Below are 11,125 nucleotides of genomic sequence, written 5' to 3'. Positions count from 1 at the left end.
GGAGAGTTTCGAGCAGTCATAATGGACAGTCACAGACACCACTAAGCAATTCTTCTGGTGCCTTGCCAAAGTACTGTATGTGCAGGTCAGAATGGAGATGTTAAATTATTGTTTTGAAAATTCAAGTGTGACATAGGTTCAAGCTATTACCAGTTCTGCGACGTTTACCGAGGCACGAATTGAAAACCATTTGATAGAGGCGAGTTTGATAGTGAACTAAAAATTATTTAATTTGCTTGAACCACAAACGAAGCAACAATCACAGCAAAATTTAAACACAAGAGGTTCTGCAGATGCTGGAAATCTAACGCGTCCATAGATGCTGCCTGACTTTCTGAGATCCTCCAACATTGTGTGTATTGATCACAGCAAGACTCAATTTCTCGTCAGACTTTGTATCAAAGTTGCAAGCATGTAAAGTTATTTACAATTTTTACTAAGTTAACCTCTGCACAACTAATATTAAATAAAATCTGAGTAAAAGTTTAAAGGGACAGTACTTTGAAAGATAATGCGGTAGTTGTTCTTGGAGAGTCTACTGATTTATAAAGAATACTGACCATTGTTTGGAGGAGTTGAGATGACATTCTCATGAACATGGTCAAACTCAGACAGCTTCCCCTGCTCCACCCTATCCACAGTCCATTCAAACTTCCTCTCAGCAGACTGAAGATAAACATTGACATCAACTTTTTCATTTGCATGTGGAGGAATAAACTGCTGAATGGACTTAGCAATGCTTACAGAGATAAGCATTTGATTTTGCCATTCCTATGTCAAGGGGGTTCAATATTAATTACATTTTCTTCATAACTATTTGTTACTGACTCTAAATGAAAATATTTAATTCTAACATCTGCACTTTTGTTGGAACACTGACTTTGGTACAGAGATCTCTTGCAGGCACAAGAGAACATTTGGAATTTTATTGAGGGGAGGGTTCTGGGCATCACAAAATGTTATAAACTTTTCATAAAGTAATTCTTTGGAAGATGGAGCTTCCCATTCCACTCAACTTCCTTGGCAAGTTCTCAATTGTCCAACTTGATTCTTCAATCATGTGCATTAGAAATTATCTTCAGACTACCCAAATTGTTTGTAAACATATTAATCTGTGATCACTAGAGAAATTATTCCTGGCAAACACATCTTTCACTTGCTCCAGTGCAGTCCTATGATCAAACAGACCATTTACCACAAACCCACAGCAGAATACTCATCTCAATTACTTCAGGTCTGCTTTATTCCAGTGCTGGAACACCATTCATCATATCTGATAGCAGAAAGCAAAATTGGCCCAATTAAGTTTTAATTTCAATGCCTCACAAGGATTTGAATCAGCTCTATGAGCATTTAAAGTTTGGTTAAATGAAATCCCAGCAGAAACATGAATTAGCTGACACACCGCGGAGGTAGGGTCAAATATAGGCATTTTGAATTCCTCAGTGCATTCAATTTAAAGCTGAAATAATGAAAATGCCAATTTAAAATACTGTAAAAATTAAATGGGGATAAAATAACCATTGGATGGATTTATATTTTTACTCAACAGTCCTGAAACACAGGAACATTATTATGAATTTTCACCAACTAAGGATGTAATATGACATCCCAACTCCTGTACTTAAGGTCCTGACTGAAAAGGCAAACATGCTAAATATCTTCTTCACACACTATGTTGCTGCCTTCAAGGAATTATGTGCCTGCACTTCTAGTTCTCTCTGTTCTACAACACTGTCCAGTGCCTAATTGTTTATTGTTCAGGTCCTGTCCTGTCTTATTTCACCAAAATGCCTCACCCCGCTGTAATGTGAGTTAAATTCCATCTGCCATTGCTCAGCCCACTGGCCCAGGGAATCCAAATTACATTGCAATCTTAGATAACCTTCTTTACTGTCTACCACCAGTTTCAGTGTGGCCTGCAAGCTTACAAACCATACCACGTATATGCTTATTCAAATCATTAATATGAAGATCAGGAGAGCCAGTACAGATCCCTCAGCCTACCGCTGTTCACAGGTCTCCAATCTGAAAAACAACTCTCCACCAACACTCGCTGACTCCTACTGCTCTGCCAGTTTCTGTACCCAGACTGTACCTCGCCTTGGATCCCATGCAATCAACCTTCAGGACCAACCCTATCACACCACTGTAACGAATCACTGGATAAGCTGGGCTTGTTTGCTTTGGAACAGAGAAAGCTGAGCTGAGACATGTTCTCTCTCTCTATCCAATAAAACCCTCACTTCTAAAGACATCCATTGAGTTACTCTGCAATTTCTTTTCAGCAGGAAAGAGTCTTGTCTTATGGTTATAAATCCGATGTTGTTAGGGGGATGTGGTCAGTGCATTGTACCTACATCCTTTTCAATATACTGAGCAGAACGAAACATTCCAAGTACGATCTATACAAGGCTCAAATCAATTTTAATGTAACTTCTCCACCCTTGAGTTTCATTGCTCACAACAGCCAAGTGCTTTAGCTTGCTTTTGTGGCATTATCAACCTTATTACTGTTTCTGTAAATTTTAAACAAATTACATTTTTCTTGGTAAAACATAATATCTTGCACATTTTAATTTATTTGCCCATCACATATTGTTTTATGCAAATTAATTAGTGCCCTTCTTGTTATTAATCACCTGATTTAATCTGTTCCTCATATTTCAAACTTAATTCTAAGACCAAAGCTTTGCGAAGAATTTTAAACAATGAAGGGCCCAGCACTGGTTTTTGTGGCCACTTTCCATTGTCCAACATGAAGGGAAAGCCCCTTTTCCTCCCCTCAATTTTCCCTTTGTCTTTTTATTATTTGTAACCAGTACGCTGTCAGTGCCTTGCTTCTGCTGAATTTGATGTTTAAATCAGGCATATGTCCCTCTTGTAACCATTTACTCTGACTTTATATTTCATCTTTGCCTACCTTGGTCCACATTATTCTGACCTATCCATCTTGTGCAGTTTTTATTTCTAGTAAACCCTGTTGAAATTGAAAGATGAAAGTTCATTTGTTATGGGGAGGGGAGCGGCCCAGGAAATAGAAAGCATTGTTGGTGACCTGACTGTGGCCAGTGCCATCTCCCATTCTGGACCTAAGAATGTTATTGCTTTGCTTTTACCCACAATGGTTTCTGAATGGGACCTTAGGGTAATAAAAAACAGAACATTACACTTCACAGCAAAATACATCAACAAGAATGTCATAAGCAAACCTTTACCAGAGCACGAGAAAACAGCCCACAAACCAGCAGTTTAAATGAAGATACTGTACAACTGAGACAAAGGACCCGGGGTGGGGGTGGGGGGTATTGCTCACCTGACCTACAGAGGATGGAATGTCTTAACATTCCAATCGGAGATAAAGGGGTGATAATATACAACCATTTACAAATGAAGTGAGGCATTATAAAATATGACTATATGCACGCATGATTGCAAATGTGACAAGGTTTAACTAAAAGGAGTGTTGCATGCTTACTGCCTTCTTTTTTAAATAAAACAATGTAGATTTGAGAAAAAAAATTATGTATATTTTAAAGAATGATAAGCAACTATTCTTGAAAACTTGATTGCTCAAGTCAAAAATTAAATGGTTGGCTAAAATCTTAACCAAGTGAAAAAGACACAGGAGTCACCCGCCTTGTAAGATCATCTTCATTCACACACTGATCTGTTTCCCATATGGAGGTGTATGAATAGATGGGTAAAATTTGTAAAATCTGGACATCTATCTGGATCTCTATCAGGAGATTTCTATAGGCCCCCAAAAGGCCACAGGGACACTGAGGAGCAAATAAGTAGGCATATTTTGGAAAGGTGCAGAAATAATTGGATTGTTATCATGGATGACTTCAAGTTCCCTATTATTGATTGTCACCTCTTTAGTGCAAGGTTTAGGTGAGGCAGAATTTATTTGGTGTGTCCAGGAATGATTCCTGACAAAGGATGTGGACAAGCCAGCGAGGAGAGGCCATCCTGGATCTAGTACTAGGCAATGAACCTGGTCAGGTGACAGACCTCTTGGTGGGCAAGTATTTCAGAGATAGTGACTACAACTCCCTGGCCTTTAGCGTAGTTATGGACAGGGATAGCAACAGATGGTGTGGGTAAGTATTTCATTGGGGGAGGGATAATTATGGCAGGAGCTTAGGAGCATAAACTGGGAACAAATGTTTTCAGGGGAATGCATTGCAGAAATGTGAAGGGCATTTATACTTTGGGATCTCAGTAGGTTTGTCCCGATGAAACAGGGTGAAGAAACCATGGTGGACAAGAGAGGTGGAAGATTTAGTCAAGAGGAAGAAGGGGGCTTAAGGAAGCAAAAATCAGACATGGATCTTGAGAGTTATAAGGTAGCCTGGAAGGAGAATAACAAGGGAATTAGGATAACTAGCAGGGAATATGAAAAAGTCTTGGCATGTACGATTAAGGAAAACCCCAAGGTGTTCTACACATACATGAAGAACAGAAGGATGGCTAGAGTGGGGATAGGACCAATCTGAGATAAAGGGAAAACATGTACCTGGAGGTGGAGGTGGTAGAAAAGGTTCTTTCCAATGAACACTTCACTTCAGTATTCTCCAGGGAGGGAGACCTTGATGTATGTGAGGTCAACATAAAACAGACTGATGTGCAGGAGTTTGTTGAGGTTAAGAAAGGGTGAGGTCAACATAAAACAGGCTGATGTGCAGGAGATTTTGAGGTTAAGAAAGGGGAAGGTTTGCAGTTTCTGAAAAACAGTTGGATAGATGAGTCCTTGAGGATAGACAGATATATCCCAGGCTATTACAGAAGTGAAGAAAGAGATTGCAATGATCTTTGTGTTCTCCCAGGCCACAGGAGTGATACCAGAAGACTGGAGGATAGCAAATGTTGTTCCATTCTTCAAGAAAGGTAATCGGGATAATCCAGGAAATTATAGACCAGTGAATCATATGTCAATGTGGTTGAACTATTGGGGAAGATCCTTAGGCACAGGATTTATGAGCAGTTGGAGAGCCATAGATCTATTAATCATCTAAACTTTGTGAGGGGCCTCACGAGCCTGATTACATTTTTGATGAGGTGACAACAAATTGATGAAGGAAGAGCAGTGGATGTGGTGTATATGGATTTTAGCAAGGTGTTTGACAAGATCCCCATCGAAGTTTCCACATGGGATTCCATGCTCATCCACAGAGACATGAGTCATAGAAACCTGGCTGTATGGATTCAGCATTAGTTTGCCCAGATGAGGCAGAGGTTGGTAGTAGATGGAGCATATTCTGCCTCTTTGGCCCACCAGGCTAGGGTGAGGTAGATTGTTGTGTAAGCTACTCTCTCTCTCTTATTATTTGTTCATTCCTCATCTATTAGTGCATAGTGTAGTGAGAATGGCTCTGGGGCAGTTTTCTGTATCTCCAGTCTCTCAGGTAAAAACACCTGCATCAGGTGCACTGAGTTGCAACTCCTGAGAGAACGTATTAAGGAACTGGAGCTGCAGATCGATGACCTTCGATTCACACGGGACAATGAGGAGGTGATAGACAGGAGCTACAGGGAAAATGCACAGCCAGTGCAGAGTACACCTGTGGCCATTTCCCTCAATAATTAAGTATCTAACTTTAGATACTATTGAAGCAGATGACCTACCAGGGGTGGGGAGAGCCCCTGTGACCGGGTCTCTGGCACGGAGTCTAGTGCTGTGGCTCAGGAGGGCAGAGAGGTGAAGAGGACTGCAGTATTGATAGGAGATTGCTGAGTAAGAAGAACAGAAGTGAGGTTCTGTCGGTGTGACACAGATAGCCAGATGGTACGTTGCCTCCCTGGTGCCAGGATCAGGGGTGTCTTGGATCATGTCCATGGCATTCTCAAGGGCAAGGCTGAGCAGCCAGAAGTCTTGGTCCATACAGTGCCTATAAAAAGTAATTAACCCCCCTTGGAAGTTTTCATGTTTTATTGTTTTACAATATTGAACCACAATGGATTTAATTTGGCTTTTCTGACACTGATCAACAGAAAAAGACTTTCATGTCAAGGTGAAAACAGATCTCTACAATGTGATCTAGACTAATTACAAATATAAAACACAAAATAATTGATTGCATAAGTATTTACCCCCTTTAATATGACACACCAAATCATCACTGGCGCAGCAAATTGGTTTAGAAGTCGCATAATTAGTTAAGTGGAGATCACCTGTGTACAGGTAAGGTATTTCAATTGATTGTAGTAAAATACACCTGTATCTGGAAGGTCCAACTGCTGGTAGTCAGTATCCTGGCAAAAACTACACCATGAAGACAAAAGAACACTCCAAGCAACTCCGTGAAAATGTTATTGAAAAGCACAAGTCAGGAGATGGATACAAGAAAATTTCCAAGTCACTGACTATCCCTTGGAAAACAGTTAAGTCAATCATCAAGAAATGGAAAGAATATGGCACAGCTGTAAATCTGCCTGCAGCATGCCGTCCTCAAAAACTGAGTGACCATGCAAGAAGGGGACTAGTGAGAGAGGTCAACAAGAGACCTATGACAACTCTGGAGGAGATACAAAATACAAAGAAATTCTGGAGGAAAACTTGATGAAGTCTGCAAGAGAACTGCAACTTGGGAGAAGATTTGTTTTCCAGCAAGACAATGACCCCAAGCATAAAGCCAAAGCTACACAGGAATGGCTTAAAAACAACAAAGATAAAGTCCTGGAGTGGCCATGTCAGAGTCTAAACCTCAATCCAATTGAGAATTTGTGGCTGGACTTGAAAAAGGCTATTCATTCATGATCCCCATGCAATCAGGTAGAACTTCAGCAGTTTTGTAAAGAAGAATGGGTAAAAATTGTAGTGACCAGATGTGCAAAGCTGATAGAGACCTATCCACACAGACTCAAGGTTGAAATTGCTGTCAAAGGTGCATCTACTAAATACTGACTTGAAGGGAGTGAATACTTATGCAATCAATTATTTTGTTTTATATTTGTAATTAATTTAGATCACTTTGTAGAGATCTGTTTTCCCTTTGACACAAAAGAGTCTTTTTCTGATAATTAGTGTCAAAAAAGCCAAATTAAATCCATTGTTGTTCAATGTTGTAAAGCAATAAAACATGAAAACTTCCAAGGGGGGGGGTTAATTATTTTTAATAGGCACCGTATTACAGTGGAGTAAAGGAAATTACAGAGGCATGAGAGAGGAGTGGCCAGAATTGTTTGGAAAAGAGCACTGACAGGGATGACGGCAGAGCAGCAATGGCTGGAATTTCTGGAAGCAATTTGGAAGGCGCAAGATAAGTACATCACAAAGAGGAAGAAATATTCTAAAAGCAAGATCACACAACCATGGCTAACAAGAGACGTCAAAGCCAACATAAAAGCCAAAGAGAGGGCATATAATAGGGCAAAAATTAGTGGAAAGTTAGAGGATTGGGAAGCTTTTAAGTACCACAGAAGGCAACTAAAAAAAATTATTAAAAAGGTAAAGATGGAATAGGAAAGTAAGTACTGTAATATTAAAGAGGATACCAAAAGTTTCTTCAGATACATACAGTGTAAAAGGGAGGCAAGAAACGATGATGGAGGGGTAGTAATGGGGGACGGACAAGGAAATGGTGGATGAACTGAATAACTATTTGCATCATTCTTCACTGTGGAAGACACTAGAAGTATGGTGGAAGTTCCAGGGGTCAGAGGTCATGAAGTGTGTGAAGTTACCACTACTAGAAAGAAGGTTCTTGGGAAACTCAAAGGTAAGTCACTTGGACCAGATGGTGTATACCCTAGGGTTCTGAAAGGGGTGGCTGAAGAGATTGTGGAGGCATTAGTAATGATACTAATACAGCACAATACAGGCCCTTCGACCCACAAAGCTGTGCCAAATGTGTCCTTACCTTAGAACTACCTAGGCTTACCCCTTATCCTTCCTATAGTTAGGTGACCAGGACTGCACACAGTACTCCAAATTTGGCCTCACCAATGTCTTATACAACCTCACCATAACATCTCAACACTTTGATTTATGAATGAATTACTTGCATGTCACTCCAACTCAAACTACTTCTTACAAAGTACAGAACTTTAAGAATTATTTATTTTGAGTTCTTCTGGGGCTAATTATCATTCACCAAGACCAAGCTGTAATATTGGGTCCACTGGGTCCTGATGACAGGTGATCCTCAGGTTGTTTCACAAATCTAACGGGACTATTTAGTACCTTTTTAAGTAAGTACTTTTTACGTAAATGCTGATCATTCAAATGCTGTTCACAGTTAATCTGGAGTTGTTTTAAAAAGATTATCTGCTTTTCCATTTTTGATGAAGAGAAACTCAAATGTAGGACACAATGTAGCTGAGGAAAATGTAGAATTATTTAACAGAATTATTTAAGTGGACAAGACCTTTCTGTGCAGGTAAACTTAAACAAACTGAATGGCCTTCTTTTGAGCCTTTCTGTGTTAAGTTTAAGTACTGAGTAAAAAAAAAGTAGCCAGGGAGAAAATAAACAACATAAATGCAATTACCTATTACAACATATCAGTTCTGATGAAGGGTCTTGGCCTGAAACGTCAACTGATCATTCCTCTTCATAGATGCTGCCAGACTTGTTGAGTTCCTCCAGCATTTTGTATGTGATACTCTGGATTTCCAGCATCTGCAGAATCTCTTGTATTTATTACAACATGCTTTTCTTTTAGATTGATTTGGAGTTTTGAAATATTCTTTGTAATTCATTTCTAGAATGTATATCGGATTCTTCTAATGTGGAAATCCGGGTTAGATGTTTGAAAGTGCTATATAAGGAATATGTAGTTGTAACCAACCCAGTAGCTTGTTATTAGAGATGACCTACCTTTCCAAAGCATTTCTCACACATGATCACATAATAATCTAATGCAGCTCAGGAATGGAGAGACCACATGGATGAGTGCCCCATGCTTCTGTACTTCAGGCAGGTAATCCAAGGACATAGGGTGGCTGGCTGGAGATTTGTCTCCATCAAAGGCGGTGTTAGGCGCTCCTTGGCTCTGCTATCCTGCAGGCCATCCTTGGACAAGGTGTAGCACCAGCTTAGCTCCCAGTCAGGGTCACACGAAGCCATGGGAGCAGGTGGTGGGTGGCTGTACAAGCAACCAGTGTATATCACAAGTCCTGGTTATGTGACCACTGACACCAGGCAGACCATCTTGGAAGAGTATTGAAAATGGCTGGGTTCAACTATCTTGTAAGGACACTGTCTAGAAGAAGGCAACAGCAAACCACTTCTGTAGCAAAATTTGCCAAGAACAATCATGATCATGGAGACCAATATCACCCACGAGACGTCATACGACATGGCACATAACGAATGAACAAATCCAAGGACAGTGGTGGGTATTGTTAAGTAGTCATACTTTCATTAATTGAAGATACAAATACACTCCATCTGACATCCTTGCAGCTCTAGCTCTTTTGAGCTTTAATTCTTGTAAGATCATTGGCTCCAAGAGAGTGGTGGTTGAAGGTTTTCTTCTCAGAATGGAGGTTAGCGACTGTTTCTGCGCTACAGTGGTTGGCTTTAGAATACTTTTTAGCCATTATTTATTTATTTGTTTATTTATATTCATTCACGGGATGTGGGCGTCAGCAGCTAAGCCGGCATTTATTGCCCATCCCTAGTTGCCCTTCAGAAGGTGGTGATGAGCTGCCTTCTTGAACCACGGCAGTCCCTGAGGTACAGGTACACCCACAGTGTTGTTAGGGAGGGAATTCCATGATTTTGATCCAACAACGATGAAGGAACGGCGATATGTTTCCAAGTCAGGATGGTGAGTGCCTTGGAGGTGGATTTCCAAGTGGTGGTGTTCCCAGGTATCTGCTGTACTTGTCTTTCTAGATGACAGTGGTTGTGAGTCTGGAAGGTGCTGCCTTAGGAAATTTGGTGTGCTGTTGGACTGCATCTTGTTTGTCAATGGTGGAGGGATTGGATGCTTGTGGAAGGGGTACCAATCAAGTGGGCTGCCTTGTACTGAATGGTGTCAAGCATCCTGAGTGTAGATGGAGCTGCGCTCATCCAGGTGAGTGGTGAGTATTCCATTACACTCCTGACCTGAGCCTTGTAGATGGTGGACAGGCTTTGGGGAGTCAGGAGGTGAGTTACATGCCACAGGATTCCTAGCCTTTGGTCTGGTCTGGTAGCCATGGTGTTTATATGGCTAGACCAGTTCTGTTTCCTGTCAATGGTAACCCCCAGGATGTTGATTGTAGGGGATTCAGTGACGGTGATGCCACTGAATGTCAAGGGACGATGGTTAGAGCCTCTCTTGTTGGAGATGGTCAGTGCTTGACTCTTGTGTGGCTGAAATGTTACTTGCCAATTGTCAGCCCAAGCCTGGATATTGTCCAGGACCTGCTGCATTTGGGAAAGAACTGCTTCACTATCTGAGGAGTCACAAATGGTGCAGAACATTGTGCAGTTTTCTGCGAACATCCCCATTTCTGTCCTTATGACGGAAGGAAGGTCATTGATGAAGCAGCTGAAGATGATTGGTCCTAGGACACTTCCCTGAGGAACTCCTGCAGTGATGTCCTGAGGATGAGATGACTGACCTCCAACCACCTTTGTGTCAGGTATGATTCCAACCGGCGGAGGGCTTTCCCCTAATTCCCATCGACTCTATTTTAGCGAGGGCACCTTGATGCCATACTCAGTCAAATGCTGCCTTGGTGTTGAGGGCTATCACACTCACCTTACCACTGGTATTTAGCCCTTTGGTCCATGTTTGGACCAAGGAGGTGATAAGGTCAGGAGCTGAGCGGCCTTGATGGAACCCGAACTAAACATCCGTAAGCAGGTTATTGCTGAGTAGGTGCTACATGATAGCACTGTTGATGATCCCTTCCATTACTTTGCTGATGTTTGAGAGTAGGCTGATAGGGCGGTAATTGGCTGGGTTGGACTTGTCCTGTTCCTTGTGTACAGGACATACCTGGGCAATGTTCCAGATTGCTCAGTAGATGGCAGTGTTGCTGTACTGAAACAGCGCAGCAAGTTCTGAAGCACAAGTCTTCAGGATTATTGCCAGGAATTTGTCTGGGCCCATAGACTTTGCAGTATGCAGCGCTTTCAGCTGTTTCTTGACATCACATGGAGTGAATCGGATTGGCTACATAC

Source organism: Mobula hypostoma, chromosome 1 (genome assembly GCF_963921235.1).
Source record: "Mobula hypostoma chromosome 1, sMobHyp1.1, whole genome shotgun sequence".
NCBI classification, from domain to species: Eukaryota; Metazoa; Chordata; class Chondrichthyes; order Myliobatiformes; family Myliobatidae; genus Mobula; species Mobula hypostoma.
Note: the sequence above shows the minus strand (reverse complement) of the source record.